The 23,440-nt window shown below is 42.4% G+C and overlaps 1 long non-coding RNA gene across 6 annotated transcripts in view; it reads right to left on the bottom strand.

The window, feature by feature from the left end:
- Positions 1 to 21,593, bottom strand: part of LOC103658908 — a 251,229-nt gene extending 229,636 nt beyond the window's left edge. For all 6 annotated transcript variants that reach the window (XR_005838556.1, XR_567333.2, XR_005838555.1 and 3 more), the window contains exons 1-2: positions 21,189 to 21,593; positions 8,678 to 8,773 (exon numbers count right to left, since the gene is read on the bottom strand). This is a non-coding gene — a long non-coding RNA (uncharacterized LOC103658908). The remainder of the gene's footprint in view (positions 1 to 8,677; positions 8,774 to 21,188) is intronic.
- Positions 21,594 to 23,440: the final 1,847 nt, after the last annotated feature.

The raw sequence follows: 23,440 nt of genomic DNA, 5'->3' as shown, positions 1-23,440 counted from the left end.
CTTCAAAGAGTATATGGCATTTGATTCCATTTATATGAAGTTTAAGAACAGGCAAAACTAATATATGGTGAAGAAGGCAGAACAGTGGTTACCTTTGGTGGGAATATTTATTGGGGGGGGGGAATGAGGGAACATTATGGAGTGCTAGAAATACTGTAAACTTTGTTTGAGTGGTGATTCCATATCAAAATTCATTAAGTAAGCTGTACACTTAAGATTTGCGAACTTTGCTGTATGTAAGTTCTAAAAAGTCTAAAGAATGTCTTATGTCTTGACTATTGGGAATCCGAGTGATTGACATTTTCTTCCAAAAATTTGTCTCTACTGTTGTCCTGGTTGTACAGCCATTGCACAGAGTCAAGAGGATACTTGAAAATATGCTATTTATCAAGATGTGTATGGACTGCCTCATACAAAATTGGCATATCAAATGGAATCTTTTTCTTTGAAATGTATAGTTCATTTGTGAACACCGATTATATTCATTTCCAGTTTTCCACCTGGCTTTCTGTCCTGGAGCTTCAGTTTCATTTTATCAGAGGCGGCCTGTTATATGGCTATCTGAATTCAAATCCCAAAGAATTCCCTTATGTGATGAAAGCACTCTTAAAACAACTGCTCAATCCCTCTATAGTAGCTTAAACCTCTGTGGAAGTTTCATTCTTTGTTCTTTTTATTATTTGTTCTTTTTGTGAAAGGTAGCTGCGTCTCAAAATAATAACCTTTCTTGCAGACTAAGAGAGAGGGATAGATATGATGGTATGTGTGTGTCCTATGAGTGTGCACACATAAATTCATAAAGTTCTGGATACAATTATACATTTTTTCCTAAAAAGACATTGAATGATATCTTTTGCTTCTCTTAGGAGCATAATGAATGTCAGAGGAATATAGCGGCATCAGTTTTGCTAAAACGAAACAGATTTTATATGAAAATATAGATTTTATATGCAACTTGACATTTGAAGACAGATACTTTTACCAATGATATGGTTTAAAAAAAAAGGAACTGTTTGGTTTGGGGTATCAAATAGTCAACTAAAAATAGATCAAACAAAATCAGGGGTGGCAGTCATCAGGAGGTACTGCTGTGGTTCACGGAGCCAGAGAAGGGGCTGCAGGGATCGGAGCTGATCTGGGCATCACCAAGGAAAGCTGGGCCCTGGAACTCTTTGTGTTCACCCCATCTCTCTGGGTCTGTATGCTGTTGGTGCCATTCTCTCTATTGCCAAGGGGCCTTCTTTGTTATAGATAGCGTGGTCCCAGATAGCTCTGGCTTGAGGAAAGACATCCTCATGGCCAGAACCATGTTCTCACACTGTGGGTAACGCTTCTGATCCACCTGGTGGGGGACATGGGACCATCCCGACCCAGTCACAATGGCTCATGGAACAGGCACGGGGCAGGAAAGCAGTAGTGTCCATGACAGATGAGTGCTGAAGCTCAGAAAGGCTTCACAGCCTAATTCAGCTTTAACACCTCATTTATTCACTTCTTCAGACATGCCAGACCATGTGATCCTCTCTTGCTTTCTGTACGGTGTCAGTTTTCCATGTTTTGGTCTCTGCCTGAGACCTTTCCCACAGCCTGTCAGCACTCTGAGCCAGTCCCAGACCCTGATCTCCACCAGCATGAATTCGGGAAAGCTTGGACAACCAAAAGATTGACAGGAGAAAAGACCATGTAAAAACATTACCAATTTTGAAAAAATAAGTAGCTTGCACACACTTCAGGTTTCTTATATCTTGATTCATTTTAACATCCATAAATAGCACTGGTCAGCTCTCCATGGGCACATCCTTACACATGCACTTGCTACTCCTGAGAGGCACAGTGATCACTGGCTGTCTAGGTTTACACGACGTCCATACTGAAGATCCTCAGGGAAGCTGTCTGGGTGAGGAATCTGGCATCTGGGAGCCAGAAGTGAGAGCTTCTAGCCTCACACGATTGGCTGGGTGATGATGAGCGATTTGTTCCATCTCACTGGGTCCATTTGCTCATCAGTAAAATGAGGAAGTGGGACTAAATCAGGGGTTGGCAAAATCCAGTCCGCTGCTTGTTTTTATAAATAAAGTTTTATGGAATACAGCCATCCCTACCCCTTGATGTATTTTCTATGGCTGTTTCGTTGCTGCTACAACAGTTGCGTGGCTGCAATGGAGTCTATGCGGTCTGCAAAGTCTAAAATAGTTACTCTGTGGCCCTTTACAGAAAGTTGGCTAGATTTTGATCTAAATAAGTTCCCACAAAACCATTTTCCCTTTGAAAGTGTTTCAAGGGCCAGTAGTTTTGTTTTGTTTTGTTTTGTTTTGTTTGACAGAGAGAGAGGCAGAGAGAGAGGGAACACAAGCAGGGGGAGTGGGAGAGGGAGAAGCAGGCTCCCCGCGGACGCTCAGCAGGGAGCCCGATGCGGGGCTCAATCCCAGAATGCCGGGATCATGACCCGAGCCGAATGCAGAAGCTTAACGACTGAGCCACCCAGGCGCCCCCAAGGGCCAGTAGTTTTTTATCTGAATTTATTTATTTGAATCTGAATTTATCTGCAGATAATTGCCACACCTCTAATTTTCTTTGCCAGAATGACTGCTGTTTACCCAAGCCACATAGACCTGTGTCTGCACAGGCAGAGACTAGCAGGAAATGTATCAGTCAACAGCACTCAGTCAAAATAACTGTCCTCTTATTTTTCCCTTGAGCAACTGCAACTGTGATATGAAATATCCAAACACTTGTCTCATGGCTCTCCGCCCATTTCTCTTTGGTCATAGAGACAGACATGGGTTAGGAAGATAACAATGTCTCTTCAGGTCAAAGTGAAGTAAAATTGTGAACATCACTGAATTCCACGCAGTTGGCAATGGCTGGTGAAACGAACAAGGACATCTTTTTGGGGGTCTGAATTTTCTATTTGCCTGTCAAAATAACAACAGTCCCTGAAATGCCATTTTATTTTATAGTGGGTAGTACAACAAGAAAAGGCCAAAATTGCACTTAAAAAAACACTACCCACATTTTTCAGTTTTCCTCTTACTGCATAAAAATTTGGAAAACACCAATGCATCCTGTGAAGGCTACATATCCTGTGTAGGCTTCACACGCCCAAATATTGTCTTTGTAATATCATACTGATATATCAGAAAAACCAGAAGAGAATGAGCAGGGGACCCTCTATTCTCTCTCTCTCTCTTTCTCACATGCGCATGTGCACGTACATACATACACACACACACACACACACACACACACACACACACACACACACCTCTGACAAAAAAGGAATCCAAAAGCAATAACCAATTCCAAAATGCCAGGAAGCAGGGTTATAAATTTAACACAAACAGCTCCCTCTTCAAATTCCCAGTCCGTTTATCAAATTTTAAAAACGAAATGACAAGTTAAGATTATTAGTCAAAATATATAAATAAATCACCTTACATATGTTATTTCCAAGGCCTGCGAATGATTTCACAGTGGTTAGTTGTAATAAGTGAATACAGAGGCAACCTGGCTGGGCTCAGGAGCGGAAGTGGTTCAGGTAAAGCTGGAAGCCTGCCAATCCTCAGACAGAGCAATTAGCTCAGAGGGCAGACGCAAATGCTGGGCTGCACACAGGGGCCTTTAAGAAGTCATTTGGTGAGATTTCTTTCACACGGCAACACTGACATCTTACCCATTGCCTGGTCTACAATCCACTACACATAATTCCGTTGTTTAGAGAAAGAACTTTTTTTAGAAGTCTCTGAAAAGCAAAGATTAAGTCAACTCATCATAAATTCCTCCTGCTAGAAACCAACTCACGGAAAACTTTCTTTAAAATATAGTTTGTCAAATGCTTTGGATTTTAACGAAATGCCAAGATGAGGGAGTCATAAATAATCTGGTGGAACAGGAGGCCTCACAGAGAATGAGGGATGCTGGAGTTCTGTGTTCAAGATGAATTGCTGGGAAATTCTCTATCTTAAAAATTGGCTCTGTTCTTCACTCGTTTAGATTTATACAACATCCAATGTTAACGGCCCTTATGCGGCTGTCAAATGCCAAGTGTAAACAGAAAAACAAGAAAAAACAGTTCTTTGAGCATATTCCTCTCCTATTCCCCAGATCCAGGTCTGCCAAGCAGACCTCCCCCACCCTCCTGGCATCATTCCACCACTGCTGCTAATAGTATTATTGGTGTTGGAACAAAGCCAGCTGTCTTCCTCTTCAAACCAATTTGTCCGATAGCATGGATTACTGTGTTAGGTCATCTGTCACTTCACAAAAAGACCAATCTTTAATGTTCCTCCTATACATATTGCTCTCTGACTTTTTGAAGGCATAGGGATACCATCCCACGCCCTGCTTATTCACCTCAGAATAAGTCACCCTCACATGGTAGCTTCTCAGCTAAACAACAAAAGCATTTTAAAATACTTTAAATTTGCTACGCAAATCTAACTTTCTTAGATTGTTGATGCAATACTTGTAAACATTAAAAGTACATCTACACCTGCCAAGGAAAAAAATGATCCCATAAAATGCTTGAAAATCATCTGTGACTTTATCATGTGAATAGCTCCTGTGATGAACTCGAAAAGTCAGGTTTCTCAAGCCAGTTTCCTCAATCCTCTGCTTCACTCTGTCAGTACAGACTGGGAATAAGAAATTTTTTCTCTTTTTAGGAACATTTTCCAGCATGTCCTTCATAGAAAATATGGGTTATTTTCAAGAAGAACGTTCACTGCTTGAAGTCTGAGTCCTGGTCGCACGTTTCTCTGAAAAAGTTTCTCTAACTCAAGAGACGCTACCAGAGGTCATGGTAATATTTCCAAATGCTGTGCGTGTGTCCGTTTGAAATTGCATTTCTATGCATGCAACAGAAACTTGACTCTACCAATTTAATCAAATGGGAATTATCTCCTAAACTTAACAAGAAGTCCTGAAGTGGCTGATCTAGGCAAGTGTAGCAATTCCTCAACGTGAGCCAGGTCCCCAACTTGCTCGCCTCATCCTCATAATTCTTACCAGAGTCCCAAGGTGGCGGTCTCCCTCCAGTCCCCTGTTCTAGACAGAAAAAAAGGGGAAAGGAAGAAAGTGATACCAGCCTACACCAGAAAAGCTCCAAACCCCAGCAAATTTTTACTAACATCTCATTGGGGAGGCAGGGACACTCTGCAGCTGGGTCCACCCCAACTAAGATTAGGTTTCTCTCAGTGAGGCAGAGGGGAAGGTGAATACTGGGAAGATCTCCAGTGGAGTCTATCACAGTGCATTCTTAGTTACCCATCTCTACCCAGAGGGGAGGTCCACACCCAGACTTCCCCAAGTCTCTGGTAATTACCCAAAGCATTCATTCTCTAGAAGGGACAATTTTGACCTGAATCCCTAGGGGGTCAAATCCTGAGTTTTAACATGTCTTGTGCAAAGTGACCAACCATGGGATCCAGGTGTGATCACTATTAATTCTGCAAGAAAGTAGCTTCAAGATTTTCTCATATAAGGGCGCCTGGGTAGCTCAGTCGGTTAAGCATCTGCCTTCGGCTCAGGTCATGATCCCAGCGTCAGGGATGGAGCCCGGCATCAGGCTCCCTGCTCAGCGAGGAGCCTGCTTCTCCCTCTGCCCTTCAACCTGCTTGTGCTCTCTCTCTAGCTCATTCTCTCTCTCTTAAATGAATAAAATCTAAAAAAAAAAAAGATTTTCTCATACAAGATTGACCATAAAACAGGAACCAAACACATAGTTATTAAATAACACCCACAAACCTCTCATAACACCCTTCACTTCCTCATTAAAGTTATCAGATGACACGATCCTGTGGAGAAGGACAACCTCCTGGTATGACATATGGCAAAAAGTCGTCCTTATTGAATCAAAAAGGCAAGGAGGAAGGGGAAGGAGGGAAGATAGAAGACATTCACTCCACTTACAAAACAAAATAAGGGGGTGATTATTTGCTTTAACAAACAGGTTACCCTTGGCAATTTTTAAGAGAAGATTCCCCAATATCGTTACAGTAGCTCAATTCACATGCCCCTTCAGAGGAAAGTGTCTAATTGCAAAAATGTCACCAGACACTTGTACGTTATAAAGACGCGGCACAAGATTGGAAGAATGGTAATGATCGTGAAAGCTGGATAGCGGACACACAGAGGCCTGGTATCATCTGCTTTCTCCTTTTGTTTTTCAGTTTAAAAATGTACATAACTTTTTAAAAGATCTGCCACTAGAAAACTAAAAAAAAAAAAGTTCTGATTTCCTTTAAAAAAAAAAAAAAAGTTTATTACTCCCTCTTCTAACTTGAAAGGGGAGTGTGCTGTGTAAAGAACATATCCAGGTCAGCCGGGAAATACAGAACAGGGACTCATTAATTCATAAAACCTATTTTCAAATGCAGCAAAAATGGTTTCTGCTGTGAAAAATGAGCACTCTTTCGAGAATATTTAAAAGCTAAAGACACATTACTGTGGTTAGAAATGGCATGTGATGCAGGAGAAGATTCTGTTTGGAAATTATGTCCCCAGAGAGCCTCTCTCCACCTGGCAGTGGGGCCATAGCACTTGATGTTCAAAGCACATGACAAATGCTGTGTTCTTTTCTCCAGCATCACTCCTCGGTAATAAGTGGAAGGAATTCCTCCCCTCGATTTTCTAGAACAAACTTTTTAGAGGAAGACCATGACTTAGACACAGCTGACTGTGGCAAACAATCCATGCTTTGTATCTATTTCTGTGCACAAGAGCATTTCTCATTCTTGGTTTATTAATAAACCCAACCATTCATTAATAATTCCAACAATTTAATGCATAAAAGTTTTCAAACACTCATCTACGCCCAGATTATTTCCTTTCACCCCACCATCCACACAACCAATTCTTTTTCAATTATGCCTCTATCATTATAGGAATTCCAGAGATGAAATCATTTCCACACTGTTTGTCCTGAAACATCCCTTGTCTTGTAGGGTGCTTCTATTCACCTCCCTATCTTCCCAAACCCTCGATAGTTTCCTCAAGTTCAGAGGCACTTATTACTTCAGAGGCACATTAAACATTTTTATATCCATTCACTTATTCATTGGCAATGCGAACCAACTCATCGCCTTTTCCCAGATCACTAATGCAATTTTCTATATTCAAATAATAAATGCAGCACCCAACAACTAAACCAAACATCTCTAAGATGAAAAACAAATTGGTAGCACCAGTTTAATTACCATCTTGGAACTCAAGGCCCATGATAATTTTTAACAGTCACAATTTTTTTTCCTGATAGTTCTATTTGGAGGACTAGGAAAACACTTCGATTTTGTAAGTGTTATCGTAAGGCCGAATTTGCATTGACAAATGCAAATAAAGTGATAGCGGAAAAATAGAACTTTGTACATCAAGACAGCTTGCAAAGCAAATGTGAGCAGCTACAACATTTATACTGTATAAATGACCAAATTTGTGGTGAAAAATGTCAGATGGCTTAGTTCTGGTTAACTATTCCTGTCCTGGTATATACGAGATGTAAATAAAATACACATGGTTAGGGCCGGTTCTGCCCTTGGGAAGATAAAAGCACCAAAAAAGAAAATGTTGGCAGCTCTCTGTATACCACCAGGGCCGTTTAATTTGTACCATATTTTGCCACGTCAGCGGAAATGGGGACCCCCTGGAGCTATTTGTGACCTGTGATGAAGGCGATATTGGGAGAAGGGAAGGGAGCAAAACCTCAAAAACTGCACACGCTTCTGGTCGCCAGGCTGATGCAGAATTGCAAATCCATAAAAACCTGTTTGGAAAACAAATTTTCACAACTACAAAGCAGAATAGTGCTTCCAGCCCTGATAGCTCCTCCTTTACAGCCCTGCCATTTGAAATACGAATCCTCCAGGGCCCCTGGCGAGGCAAAGCCCTGTTTATAGAATCCCTCCAGTATTAACAGCCTATTTTTATGCTTAAAAAAAAAATCTTTAGATGGCCACCAAAGAGGATTTTGAAGAAAATACCCTTTGTTTTTAAGAATGTCGTACTTTATTAAAAGCTTTATGGGGGAAAAAAGGAGAGAGTCACAACAGGGCACACGTAATAGATATCAAATGCAGAAAGGCCCAAGAGAAAGGCCCACACATTACAACATCCTTGGAAGGAGGGCTTGTCTTCAAGAGATGCTAACCAGGGTGATGTAGTGCCTCAAATTTATTACCATCAGGGCACTCTGACAGGAAGAGAAGTGCCAGGACTTGCCTCATACCCTAATGAAAGCCCAGAGTTGTTCTGTTTACAAGCCAGACACGTGCAGTCTACACAGAGCAGTGCCAAATTTGTGCCAACGTGGCATCTACACCTATTAGATGTGGTATAGTAATGCTGGGCACAGCTCGGGCTCTCTGGAATGATGTGCTGAAAAACTGGCCAAACCTGCTCCAAAGAACTTCTATAGGAAACTCTAAAGAGGATGGGTACACAAATACAAAGGCGCAGAGATCTGATGGCAACCTTTCCGGGAGGCCACATCCCTGGCAGCACTAACAGACAGTATGGCCGAGTCATTGATCCAACCAACAATAAACATCCCACAAAATCTGGCAGCTATCAGAGGACATGACCAGAAAGGGCTGGAGGAGCTCTCTTTAGCCCATGTCTGGCCTCCTCGAGCAGGGTAGCAGGCGCCCCAGCACCGTGTTTTCTAACATTATCTATTACTCACCTCAGGACTGTGGGCACGTTCATTACTTTGCTTTGTTTTGTTTTTTATTTCCTTCACATTTCCTTCACATTTGCTTCCAGCCTCTTTGCATGAAATCTGTAAGAGATAAGACACCATAAGTATAGTTCTACGAAGCTATCCCAGGGAGGAGCCCTAATGAGATTTCAGAGCTTGGTCTGCAAATATTTCACTGGGATCCAGGGGCCCTGGTGAGGGGACCTCTGGCAGCCACTGAGTGCTCTTGTCCAGAACCCACCTTACCTCCTCCTTATCACGTCACTTTGGCAGATCTCTGATGGCTCTTGCAGCCCGCAGACTGCGGGTACAGGGGAAGGACCTTACCTTAAATTCTCTCAGGAGGAAGAACTGGCTGTAAGTCAGTAACAGAATCAATTCATCAAAAACTAATTTGCTAAAAATCAATTGCCAAAGAACCCATTTATCGGAATGCCCCATTTGCCGAATTTTCCAAATTTACTAATTTATTAAAACTAGTTTCTTTTAACTATTTGTAGAGTTTACAGATATTTGTATTGAGCGGGATGATCCTCAACAGCTATCGAAACAAGATCTCTTCAAAGTTGTAGTTAATTGCTTCGTTTTCCCTTCATAACAACATGCTAAGGAATATCCCATTGGTCAAAAGGAAAGAATCACTGGGTGGTTTGGTCTCCTTATGGATATGCTTAGTATTAACAAAATAAATTTCACGATTAATAACCAAAATATCATCATTTTACAAGGTAATCTTTTGGTTTATACTGATTTCTTTATCATTGTCTTTTATCTAATGGTCTGTCTTATTCCGAGTTCAAATCAAGACTCTGCCATCTAGTCTCTGGGTAGCCTGGGCCGAGCTGCTTCACCTCCCTGAGCTTTATTTCCCTCAGCTGAAAAATGGAAATAAGTATAGCCTCTCCTTCACAGGGCTGTTGGGAGAATTAATCCAGTTTATTAATAATATATATAAAGTGCTTAGAATAGCAATTCATATAGAATAAGGCTCGAATGAATGTAAACTACTATTATAACTTTTTTTTAAATATTGTATTAAAGCATATCTTTCAACACTTAGGTCACCTTCAATGGATTTTGAAAACTCCTTACTTTGATTCCCTCTACATCCCCCAATCCCAGGAAATGTCCTTCCTTGCCTCTCTTGTACTGTGATAGCACCTTGAACAGACCTCTAGGAAAGCATGTGCTTCTATCTCCATCCCCCTGGACTGCATGCAGCGACCACTGTCTGCCACGGCGCCACCATGCTTGCCAGCACAATGCTCAGGGCTTGACGCTTGGTGAGCTTCCCATAAGCCTTTGCCAAATGAACAGGTAAATGATACAAATGGACCTAGCGCATCTTAGGATTGGTCCCTAGTGTCTGGGCTCATCCTTTTTGTGTTGGCTCTGACTGCCTTCTCTTTCAAAGGGTGGCCTCTTTGTGAACTCTTGCCCTCATTCTAGAATACACTCTCTTGTGAACAAACAGTTCCCATCTCCACTTAACACCAGCCGCCTCCCCTTGGAGCCAAGGAACAGTATTACATTACCAGGCATTCTCATTCTCAGAGGTGCCTTCCTGAGATGAGGTGTAAATTAATGCCAGCCTGACCACTCTGGGTCATTAAAGACCAGATGGTAATTTTTGCAAGAGGAGCAACTGAACCTTACTGGCCTGGCCCAAGTCCAACCTGGATAATTGCCTCCTGCCTACACAATATCCCCCCTCTCGTTTCAGACACAGAAATGATTTTCATTTCACCCTCTGAAAGCTAGCCAGGCAGGGCTGTGCTGGCTTTTCACCCCACTGCTGCGGAGTGGGCGCAGGGTAGCAAAGCCGTGTTCCTCTGGAGGATCTGCAAAGTGCTCTCGGGCCAGAAGGTGGGCAACAGAAATCTAAATATTTGAATAATATATTTGGAAAAATAAGACTTAGTCATCTTAAGTGAAAACACTTCTTTTCCACTGCATTTTTTTTTTAAGCTACAGGAGTGAGCAGAGAAGAAAAAAGTCTAATTTGGGTCCACATCAAAGCTATTTAAGCAGTCATGGATGGGTTGTTGCTGGAGCAAATCCCATTTCTTATTACTGGGGGGGAAGCGGAGGGGTACGGCAAGAAGCTCGGATGCTTGCTCAGCATGCAACTGCCTACATAGGAGAAGACCTGATTGGCAGGACGAATGGAATAGATCAGCCTGACCAGGAAACATCCAGGGCCAAGCACCAAGGTCAAGAGCATCCAGAGTTGACTGATTGGCACAAAGATAAACAACCCGAGCACTAGGCATAAATGAGCAAGAACTTGTTAGGAACACCATCCCCAGGTGGCCTGCAGGTCCTGACCCTTTTGCATGAGATTATCCAGAGCATGCTGGATTCACTTGAAGGGGGGGAATGTTCTTGAAGTGGTTTACAGTTATGTATTGGCTTGCCGCTCTCAGAAAAACCTGAGGCTCAGAATTCTCTAGGCCTCCCTTTGTATCCTTGGCCCAAGGTATAGTTGTATGGAATGGGCTAAAGCACATTTTCTTCACCCGGAAAAATGTCATCAGGCCTCAAAGGACCACTGCATAGCTATTACAGGACCGTAGGGGAGCCCTGACTTGCCCACAAAGACATTCTCTCCCCCCGTGGCCTTGGCTCAAACCTGGCTTGGAGATGCTATGTCTTGAGTATAGCTAATACTTAGTAATAAAGCTTCCTGGGAAAGCAAGACTGCCAAAGTTTAAGTGGTGGGTTTTTATGACCAGGATTATGGTCCATTAAGGGACGAGGATGAAAACACAGCTCGTTTCATTTTGATCTCTTGTCTAGGCTGAACCACCATTCTATTTCCAATTAAAGTTCCACAAGAAAAATTGCTGATGTTTCTCCTCCAGAAACAAGCTTTTTGGCACTTTCCCAAAAAACCCACCATGGTCTGAAGCCACAGGCTTACAGCACTGAGATTCTGTGGCTTTGTTTTCTCCAAGAGGATAAAAGGCCTATAAATGATAGAAGTTTTCAGCTGCAATTTGTTGCGTGCAGAAAGAGAATATATGAGATATATACGGGACATGGGAACAATAGGCCATTTGATAATAGGGAAATGAAGGTTCTTTCCATTGATGACCTTCCTGAAAGGAGACGTGGACAACCAGTCATCATGGTGAAGCCACAATGACTATGAAATATAATTCAGCTTCTACCTTAACTTGCCCCATGGCTCAGGGAATGGGCATGAACAGCCCAGTTTCTCCATTCTTCTCACACTAGAACATTCCAACAGTGATTGCCATGCATGGCAAAGAAAAGTTCCCTCCATTTTAGACATGGTGTGGTCATTTGGGGGAGCACAGTGCACAGGCATCTTGAGGGCATTCTGGACAAATCCTAATGGGTATGAGCATTGGCTAGGAGAAAATTAGGAATTTCTATGAAATAACTGAGGCTTGGTTCTGTCCCACCCTTCAGAGGGTGTTGATATAAGCTTCTCTAGATTTTTCCAGTAATGAGTAAAAAGTAGCTTTGTATCATGTACTAAAATAAATTTCAATCTAACTAAGGAAATTTCATATCTACATAAGAAAACTCTCAAAGACTATTTGAAATGAAGTGAATAAAAAAAACCAATAAACTGTTTTTGTAAGAAATATTGAAGAACCAAATCAAGAAAGAAATCTAATAAGTTGTAAAATAAAGTTATCCTCAGGTAAACATGAAAAGGTCCAACTTTTCCAAAGAAAATTAAACAATGTTTTTCAGAGAATATTTTGTCAAGCAACCAGATTTCAAGCAAATTCAAATTGAAAACAAAACAAACCAGAAGTCCCAATACCACCTAGCTTATGTACATCCTATTACGTCAGTGTGTATCAGAAAACACATTCACCTGTTTCTAAACATAACAAGAAAAATATCTTTCATGGACAACTTCTGAATAGTGTTTATCCGGAAGGAAGGAAATTGTAGGAAACTTTCACTTTATAGACAGCATGGTTTTACCAGGTGCACATATTATTTTGTAATCAGAAAAATAAAAAAATTTTCAACCTTTTTTCACATTTTATAAATGTAAAAAATCTTACATTTTACATTTGTAAATATGCCCGCTCTTTAGTCCTTAAAATTCTAAAGGAATGAGCTATGCTAGCTACAGAGTTTTGCCTGAGGTTTCCTATTAGAATTAATCTATTGCATGGAGAGCAGATCTGTTCTAAACATAAGAACATCCTTTCATTTGAGGGGATCATTTATTCCTTGCTCCTAGGTTGTTGTCTTTTAAAGATAAGAATGACAAATTTCTGAATGAGAGACTGAAGTGTTGAAGAAGACAATTCTAATGATATTCAGAAGAGTGGTTGTCAGGAGCCCCCCGCCCACACCCTTACTCTTTAAGCCTGGTTACAGTCTCTCACCCCTAAACAATGAAATCACCTCTTCCATCTCAATATTTGAAGAAAGGAAGCTTTCTTGTCCCTAAAGGAGATGTTGTATCAACAAGGTAGACAAGGTAGACAACCGAGATCTTATTTCCGTATGGAATCCTGCTTGATGTTTGTACTCATTCCACAACCCTTGCACTGCTGAACAGTTAGCATCCTATCCACCAAATGCTGGAGTCACCTCCTGGACATTGGGACATTTCCAAATTCTCCCTGAGGGTTAGTCCTGCTGAGAAACCCTGAATTTAACTAAAGCTAGACTACTCGTAGCCTCTAAAATGCTCCATAGAATACTGTGCCTCTGGATCACTGCCTATTCTATTCCTTATAACTGAAATATTCATCTAACCTTTCTTCCTCACCTGATTCATCCTCCCTAACTGAAAAGGCTTCCTCCCTTTTCCCCTTGCCATACTTCTACTCTCCACTTTGAATGCTGCCTATAGTAGCCAGTAAGTTTGTGTACAAATAACTGAAAATCTATCTAATGGGAACTTTGGACCGAAGCACAAACATGAAGTTTGGAAGTGGGTGAATTCAACACTTTCAGCAGCTTAATTTTATTACTGAAAAGTCATACTTATTCCTTCCTTCAGCTCAACCATCTCCAGCATTTTGGCATTTCTTGCTAATTGCCTCATGGTTGCAAGATGGCTGCTAGAGCTCTAGCATCATGTTTTCACATAACTGTTACAATTAACAAAGAATGGGAGGGTCAGAAGGCTTTCTCCCAGACGTTTTTTATATTTTTTGTCTGGGAAGTAAATCTGTCCCCACAGACATCCTCCATATCTCATTAGCCAGAATAATAGCTTATATAGTTTATAATCTATTATAGCTTATAATAGATTAAGTTACTATTGTTTAAAAAAATAAAACTGCTCCTTATCATATAGAGACTACTTATTTAATATCTTTGGAATTAAGATTGCCTTATGATGGGGGTAAGGCCGCTGAAACCATCAAACTCTCTTTCATTCAAAGTTGTGCCCCTATTATGTATCCCTCAGGGATGCTGGGCCGCTCTAAACTACATGACGATAATAACTGTTTCTATTTTCCATACCAATTTGTGAAGTCCTTGAATCTTAACATCTACCCTGGAGGTAAATAATAATATGGTTAATTTACAAGGTTGAACAGAGGTTCAAAGTGGGGGCGTCCCTTGCCTGAGTCTACACAGTTTATGTAGTTCAAGAGGGGCTGCCCCTTAGGCCTACCAAATTACACCTGCTCCCATCCTGCCCTGCTTTCGTTTCCCCCAGGGGCCTCTCTGAGCTAGAAATACCCAAAATTCGGGATAGGACTCCATGAAATCCCCTAACCTTACCACTCTAAGAGAGGTCAATAAGCTCCCCCTCTGCCAAGCAGTTACAGAATCAGGGCAGCATGTAGACTGTGAGAAGGAGCCAGGAAATAGTCTGTCTAGCCCTGCTATAAAGTTGACTGCCTGACACGTTGCAAGAGAACCTTTCAGGATTTCGTGGGGCCAGGAGGACCCCACTTCTTTGAAAAGTAGAAAGATTATAAGTATTCGGTTAGTACAATGAAATCGAGCAAGTATTAAATAAAAGTGTTTATTAAGATTCCCAAACGGGTTGGCTTCTAAACAAAACACAAAATCGGACCTAGATGTCTCCAGAAACATGCAGCCGCTTTACTGACTAGTTCATGAAATAAGATAAAAATAGACTCAGGGGCACCTGGGTGGCTCAGTCATTAAGCGTCTGCCTTCGGCTCAGGGCATGATCCCGGAGTCCTGGGATCGAGCCCCACATCAGGCTCTTCCGCTGGGAGGTTGCTTCTTCCTCTCCCACTCCCCCTGCTTGTGTTCCCTCTCTCGCTGGCTGTCTCTCTCTCGCTGTCAAATAAATAAATAAAATCTTAAAAAAAAAAAAGATAAAAATAGACTCAAATGTTGTTCCAAGTAAAGATAACAGATGCAGGCCCTTTTTAGACTTAAACTCACATGCCCTATTATTAAAAGCATTAATAGAAATGTTCCTTAAATGCTTATAAGGTGTTTAGTCAGTTTCCATACTGAAAATCAGGGCATCTTGGTACTGAAAATATTTCATGCCCCAAAGTTATACAAAACCACTATTACTTCAGTTTATAGCCTCTCTTAATCTCTTTGTGGAAATCTCCAGACCTCAACTACATTCCTTGAAATTTTACAGGGCACAAGAGGAACAGAAATCAGGTCAAAATGAATATATGTATTCAGAAATGCACTGAGATTTTTCCAACTTTTCAGGTTCCTCATACAAATTAATCTTCTTTAGGGCCCTGGTGGTCTCTGAATCATTGCATCACTCCCCCACCTTGCAGCACCCCCATTGTATTCTCTTGATAGGAATAACTGCCAGATCATTAGGGAAGAAAAAGTTTATTGAGTCAAATCCGGGGGGGCCTGCACAAGGTCAAGAGCAGGTACCACCAGCTTTACATAATTTTTGCATCTGCACCAATTTGATTTAAGGCTAGAAGTGGAATTTATTGGTGAGCATCACATTATAAAAAGTGGTTTATACCATATTGTCTCATATTTATTATGATTCAGTCAAAAGTGAATTGTACACATGCCATCTGCAGTGAGCTGATACAATGGAAGGGGAAAATGGCTCTTGAAAAGCACATTTGTTCTCTTTTTCATTGTCTTTAATGGTTTACTTAGGTGCAAGAAAAATCACTCTAATGTTAAAGCTGTGCCTTTTCTTGTGGCACTGATTACCAAATGAAAATCATTAGAACAAAAGAAAGAAAGAAAGAAAGAAAGAAAGAAAGAAAGAAAGAAAGAAAGAAAGAAAGAAAGAAAGAAAGAAAAAGAAAAGAAAGAAAGAAAGAAGAAGTTGAACCTTATGTATTAGGATAGCGGTAATTGAGAAGAATCGAATTGTTTGAGCAAAATATGTGAAATAAATTGTTTAGGATCTGAAAAAAAATGTGTAAAAATGCCGGATAAAACATTCTAGAGCTTCCAGTTCCTAATAACAACAACAACAAAGTTATTCTCTTCCCATTCCTTATATAGACTGTATCTCTATCAGGAGTGGGTGACATTTCAAAAATTATCTGAGTGGCTTGTCCCCATGCAACCGGCACGCTCAGCGAGGGAAGGGAATGTGCACCTACCCCCCTCTTCAGCAGAATGACGATGAAAAGCAACTGAAAGGCCCCTGAAATCTTCCCTGGGTCCCTTTTCAGAAGGTAAATTGGGCATTTTTTTTTCTATACCACTGTTTTTCCTCAGAAATTTAAAAGTCCCTGGTTGATAGATCTAAGAATCAATAACACGTTCCCCAAGCTGATAGGAACATCAGGATCCCCTCCCAGACTGCAACGAGGTTTCTGGAGTCTAGCTTATTCCTCCATTAATATGTTCTTTATCATGGTTGTAATTTTAGTCAAGTGTAATCAAACGCTGAACACATAAAATTTACTTCTTAATCCACTGATTCTATGAAAGAGTTGAAGACTCATGGCCAGATGCATCCCTAGTAGCTGCCTCAGAGATGGGACAGTAAGTATAGTTTGGCCGTTTCTTCACCCGATTTTTTATAGAGGCCCCTCTTGAGTTCACAGCACACTAGATGCTTTTAATTAGGTTTTGTTTTGTTTTCTCTGCTTCTTATTGAACCACATTCACCATGTGGTTCAATATCCTAAATGGTCTTTTTTTTAAATATATGGGGATGAAATGACATGATGTCTGAGATTTGCCTCAAAATATTCCAAGGCATGAGGGAAATCAGGGAGCTGTAAATGAACCAAGACTGGCTATGAGTTGGTAATTTTGGAACCTGGGTGATAGGTACAAAGGCAGTGTATTATTATACTTCTCCCTCTGCTTTTGTGTATATTCAAAAGTTCCTATAATGAAAGGTATTTAAATACTATTATTAGGAAGTGGTGTTGTTGTTTTGGGTTTTGCATTGCTTTAGTTTCCTTTTGGAGAATTAACATGTAGCTCTCTATCGGACAACTAGACTAATGGTCTGGTCCACTCTGAATGGCTGCAGCACGGTGGCCCTTTGCAAACAGAGTCAGGGTACAGACACTTCATTTTATTATAAACAGATGCTGCTACTGATCCATGAGCCAAAGCCAACACCAAGTCCTATAAAACCCATGCTGTGGGGTTCCCTTCGAGGCAGAATTCCATCTATTGCTTATAGAAGGCCACTTGGAGAGAGCCCTCAGTGTCTCCACCCCACACTTGCAAGTGACTCAGAGGATGAACTGGTGGAGGAGGAGAGGCTGTTCAGGTCCTTTGGAGAGAGGGAGAGAAGGGGGAGGAAGTGGGAGGGGCACGAGGGACGCCTAGCTCCGAAGGAAACTCTTCTTTTCAGCTCAAAAATGGAAAGCTCAGTCCATGCTGGGTGTCTGTCAGGAGCCTGGCAAACAATGGGTTAACTAGGGTTGTTTAAACATGAAGCAGGAGGATGGAAGCACTGAGAACTGAAGATCCAAAAAAAAAAAAAAAAAAAAAGGAACTATCTGGCAAATATATCTTGAATTAAAATGAATCTCAGTTTATTTCTTTTCTCTTCCCCCCAACACTTCAAAAAAACATTCCTAGTTGTTCTCCAAGGTCTTCTTGATTTTCAAAATTAATCTCTCTCTGGATCTGTTACTAAAGTATGGAAAATGCAATTATTCCAGAACAATCTGCTTTTCCAGGGCTCTTAAGACTAGAACATCATTATGTTCTCAAGGCAGCTAAGCTCTCTATAGACAAGCCTCGGAAAATAGATCTATAATTGGAAAGCAACCAGGTGCTCTTCTGGGGCTTTGGTCCTTTATATCTCAAATGTTTTCTCTCTAGTGTTGATACAAAAACCTGTTCTGTTTATATAAAAATATAGCCACTAGCAAATGGTGTCCTTATAAAGGTTAATGTCATAGTTGTTAGATGAAAAATGGTGTTCATCATCTCAAGAAGTGATGCCCAATTTTTCTTAAATCATTTACCCCATCACTGAAAAAATGTGGGACACCTACCTAATATTTTCATCTTTATTTACCAATAAATTATCACCTTGGAATAATAGGAAAATAAGGATAAAGCAGTCTAGAACAGTATGCCATGCCCCTTCCAAGCACTTTACATATGTTCATGTTTCTAACCTTCACAACAACCCGACCAGGTGGGTAGTATTTTTTCATTTTGCCAATGAGGAAGCTAAGGCACCAAGAGGGTAAGGAATTTACCCAAAGGAAAACAGCTTGGAAGTGTCAGGGGCAGGATTCAAACCCTGGTCATCTGGTTCCTAAGTCCATCTCTTAACTAGTAAGTTAGTACAGGAGGACAGGATAGAACTCAGGAGGCAGAGTTGAAGGAACTGCCAAAGGATGAGATCTTTAAAACAGAAATTAGAATTTTTACCATCTTCTTCCAGCCTCCCCACAGACTGTCATCTTGCCCACTCTTGGGGGATTCCTCCCATCAAAATAAAATAAAATGGAGACCAGGATTAAAAATTCCCCAGGCAGACAAAACCATTCAAGCCACATAAGCAAAACTAAATGTAGCTTATTTCATAAATATAAAAGAAACTTAGGTTCTTATAAATGCCTCTGATAATACAAAAATAAAAACAAAAACAACTTAAAGTCATCTTCCTAAAATGGTATAAGATGGTCACTTTTCACCAACCCCACACCATCTGAAAACCCTGGTTGTGCTAACTAATCCTTGTCAAGTTAAACACCTTCCTCATCTTCACGTCATAAGCCATCCTGTAATATCGTGTCTCTGAGCTTCGAATCAGTTTTGGATTTGAAGATTCCCAGTTTGTGAACTGTTCTTCTGTGCACAGTAAGCTCTTACTAAATACTAGTTTACTGATCTGGTTTTAATTTTTACTATTTCTGGATTTTTGACACTACCCTTTCCACCCAATCCCAGTTTGGAAACCCCTGACCTAAATGTTACTCCTTTGGAAGCTGGTGGAAAGCCCCCTGTGAGAGCATGGGAGCTATGGATTCTGAAGATTACTCCTGGTGTTCAGTGCAACAGATGATTCTGGACCTTTGACAAAATAAATATGTTTTTATATCATAACTGGTGGATCAACGTTCTCGCTGTCTTCCTAGCTATATTACTGGGTCCTGTTGCATTCCACTTATACTCATATTATCATTTAGTCTCTGAAGAGCTTTGTCTTGTACTGTCAGTGAAAAATCAACTAAACAAACAGGTGCTGAGGGGTAAAGTGAACATTCAAATTAGTGTCTTAGAATCACAGAGGGGAGGGGCGCCTGGGTGGCACAGCGGTTAAGCGTCTGCCTTCGGCTCAGGGCGTGATCCCAGCATTATGGGATCGAGCCCCATATCAGGCTCTTCTGCTATAAGCCTGCTTCTTCCTCTCCGACTCCCCCTGCTTGTGTTCCCTCTCTCACTGGCTGTCTCTATCTCTGTCCAATAAATAAATAAAATCTTTAAAAAAAAAAAAAAAAGAATCACAGAGGGGAGCTGAAGAGATTGCCAGGCACCTAGGCCCCTTCTCTGGCTTCATGAAGCAACATATGTTTCTTCCTCCTCTGGGCACCTAATACAACGACCAACTAGAAACGCAGTCCCTCCTGGCTAGCCAAGGAAAGCATTCCCATGGCATAGGTCTTCCGTTTCCTTTCTCCACCACAATCAAAGTCAACACCCCGGAGATCTAGTGATAGTCAAAAGTAGAGATAAACGAGACTTCTTAAATGCCCAAGGGTAACAATCCTGGTGAACTGAGCAAGTCAGGTGAGGATGTGGGCATCACAAATGTTCCTGTTGCCATCTCCTGGGAGAGGAGAACCATAACTGGCCTTTCCTAAGTGCCTTCCACATCCAGACATTTCACTTTACATCCTATCATCTCAAACAGCATGAAATAAGGAAACTGAGGCACGGACCAGATTCACATCAAGCCTCATACTTCTGCAAGGCCCTATATGATGGGGTCCCTGCACCTCTACCCCCACTGTTCTTTGCCTCGGGCTAGCTACGCTGTACCTTTGGCTGCTCCTCTAGCACTCCAAGCAAGCACCTTCCTCAGGCCATTTGCACCTGCCGCCTCCTCAGCCTGGAGTGTAAATCCCTAGAAATCATCAGCTCACTCTCTGGCTCCATTCAGATCCCTGCTAAGCATCACCTCCTTGAAAAACTCTTCCCCAACCTCTGTGCCTATGAGAGCACCTCACTCTACATTCCTTATTTGCTTTATTGTTCTTTCAAAGCCTGAATCATGTTATACCGATATATTTGATCACTTGATTCCCGATTCCCAATGAAACAAGAAAACCCTAAAGATAGAAACAATCTCCAGTGTGTCCCGCAACATAGCTTGAATGCCCATAATGCCACCTGGTGCGCATTGAGCACTCAATCAGTACTTCTTGAATAAACTCAGTAAGTGGCGTGTTCCAAACACAAACCCTCCTGATGCCAAAAGCGCCCCAAGCTTGCACCTTCCCGAGAACCACCGGTGCGGCTGAGTCCCGGGGCTTGCTGCCTGAGAAGGCTAGCCCCCACCCACCCTCCCAGGTCTGTCCGCAGACACACACGCGGCGGCCCGTCTGGAACCGGCGTTTGGCGCCTCCGGGGGAGGCTGAGAGACACCCCCGGCGCCCCCGCACAGCGCCGCCCGTCCCTCCGCTCCGATTACCGCCAGCTGTGTGGGCAGACCAAGGGCTCCCTCTGAGGGGCGCCACCTCCTCTCTGCCCCGCGCTGGGGCACGGTTTCTCCTCTCTGAACCCATCCTGTGCGACACTGGGTTAGCAGACACCCAAGGAAAATGCCAGGAACATTTGAGACACAGAGCAGGCAGACGCAGCCGTGTCAGCATGGAATGTCACTGCCGAGGCCAAGAAAATGAAAAACTGCACAGCTTCAATAACCCAGAAAATTCCAGAACTCAGGTCGAACCAAAGGCGGCCTTTTGGTGAACATTAAATCAAATGCTCTACTAAGGGTTGTAAGGTCCTGGGGGGCCAGAGTGCACCCACTGTCTTCCACCTGCCGGTGTGCACACATATTGCTTATATTTTCATTTAAAAGCGTGAAGGGAGATGTTTAAAAAAAAATAGTAACGCTGACCTGAAAAGAGGCTCAGGTTGCCACTTAGTCGTTTGTCTTTGTCATTTGGTGAGACTGAGGAACTTAAAAGGGCAAGTTTACAGAACGAGAAGTGGTACAATTCGGCTGGGAGCAACTTCCTTCTGCGGAGGGGGTGTCACCAGAAATCTGACGGGCGGACGAAGCTCTCCTTCCTGCCAGGCGGCTGCGGGTACTGAGGGCCGTTCGCAGGATGGAGCAGAAGATTCCAGAAGGCTCTGCGTGGGCCCTGACACACACACGGCTCCTGCCCTCGTCCCCGCTCGAGGCTCCCGCCGCCCGAAAGGAGAAGCGAGGGCTCTGTGCCCCCTTCTCCGTCAGCACCAGTCCTTGCCCGCACACTCGCTGGGCGTCTCGCGACAACCGTGAGAGGGCGGGAGCACCCAGGAAGGCGGGTGGGTGTGAACCTGGAGGTGATGGGCGGGGCCTTCCGCCTGCCATTCTTCCTGATGCTGAGCGTTAGTGATTCCGGGAAGACTTGAACGGCAACAGGCAGCAGCCTCTGTAAATAAAGATGAAATGCCTCCATAAAGGGATCCACAAAATGTGGTATACCCCACCCAACGGAATATTATTCAGCCATCAAAAGGAGCGAAGTGCTGACATATGCGACGACACGGATGGACTTTGAGAACAGGATGCTAAGAGAAAGAAGCCGGTCACAAAAGGCCACATATTCTCTGACTCCGTTCATGTGAAATGTCCAGAATAGACAAATCTATAAAACACAGGAGGTAGATGAGTGGTGGCCTGGGGCTGGGGAGCGAGGGAAATGGGGGTATGGGGAGTGATAGCTAAAGAATATGGGGTTTCTTTTTGAGGCAATGAAAATATTCCAAAATCACCAGGTCGGTTGCACTTCTCTGGGAATTTGCTAAAAACCATGGAATTGTATACTTTAAATGGGTGAATTTTGCGGCACACAAACTATATCTCAATAAAACTATTTTTTTAATCAAAATGAAACAAAAGGAAATACCTAATACACATGCCCCAAACTGTCCCAGTTCAAACATAATTCTTCAGTATTGTTTGCAGCTTGTGGATTAGTCATGAAATCAACTTTTAGTGCATTGCACTGAGCATTTTTAAATAAAATAAAAATAAAATGGAATTATCACAAAGTATCAGGGTTCACTGCACAGAGTAAAAGCAAAGTTTCATCTCATAAAGCTGTAATGTTCGCTGGGTGGTATGCACGGGGTCACAATGTGCTATTTCAAAGACTCGTGACGTGTCTTATGAAGAGTCCTCAAGTAACCTACTTCCTCCACACATCCGATCAAAGCGATTCTGTTGCACAACCCTAGACAGTTCAAGGTTTGCCTCTTGACTCATCAATATGGAGAGTCAGAACTGTCATCTGATGTTCCTCATATTGCCTGCCAGAAGTGTGACACTTGACGTGTGTGTCTGTGAAACAGCAAGCCGGATTTTGCCATCAGTATTGATGACAGAAATGTTTCAGTCTCCCAAAGAGTCACTGTCCGTCTCTCTCCCAGCATGCCAGGGCAGCTACCCTCCTCTGTATGAAATTCAGGGTCGCTGATCACGTGGGGTTCCACGCCACAGAACTGAGCAAGCCTTATCCTCAAAACCAGGTTGCTCTTAGAAAGTCCCTGCCTTCTATTCATCCTTTCATTTATTGAGTCAATAAATGTCTCTTGACTGCTGGCTATGTGCCAGGCATACAGGACATATAATCGTGAGTGAGATGGGCATGGTCATCACCCTCCCAAAGCCCTCAGCCTTATTGGATGTCAGAGTCTAGTTGTCAGAAGAGAGATACAGTCTCAAGTTCTTCTTAGAACTGACAGTCAATTGCTGCGTGGCCTTTGACAAACGATTCCACTCTGCCGCTCTGAGCTTTGTTTGTTCAGAAGCTGGGTTTTCTGGCCCACTGAGAATCGCAGGATTTTAGAGCTGGAAAGTTCCTTAAGGAACAACTCCCCCATTTCACATGGGGAAACAGGGCCCAAGAAGGGACCCCCTTGCCTACTGACACATGACCCGCCAGCACCCCACACCACCCCCACCACCACCGCATAGTGAAGTTGAATGTGGCCTGTTCTTGGTGAAGGACTGAGAGGCTTTCGAAGGAAGCACCTTACATCCTGGACTTTTCAGAGAAACGGTAGTGCAAAATGTTCCAGTTGCAGCTAACACCAGAAGATCCAAAGCTATATCTATATCTTACAGGAGAGTTTTCAACAACCCGTGGGCCTGTGAATGAG

Source organism: Ursus maritimus, unplaced genomic scaffold (genome assembly GCF_017311325.1).
Source record: "Ursus maritimus isolate PB19 unplaced genomic scaffold, ASM1731132v1 scaffold_3, whole genome shotgun sequence".
In the NCBI taxonomy this organism is placed as follows: Eukaryota; Metazoa; Chordata; class Mammalia; order Carnivora; family Ursidae; genus Ursus; species Ursus maritimus.
The sequence above is the reverse complement of the archived record's forward strand: the minus strand, read 5'-3'. Positions and strand labels throughout refer to the sequence as shown.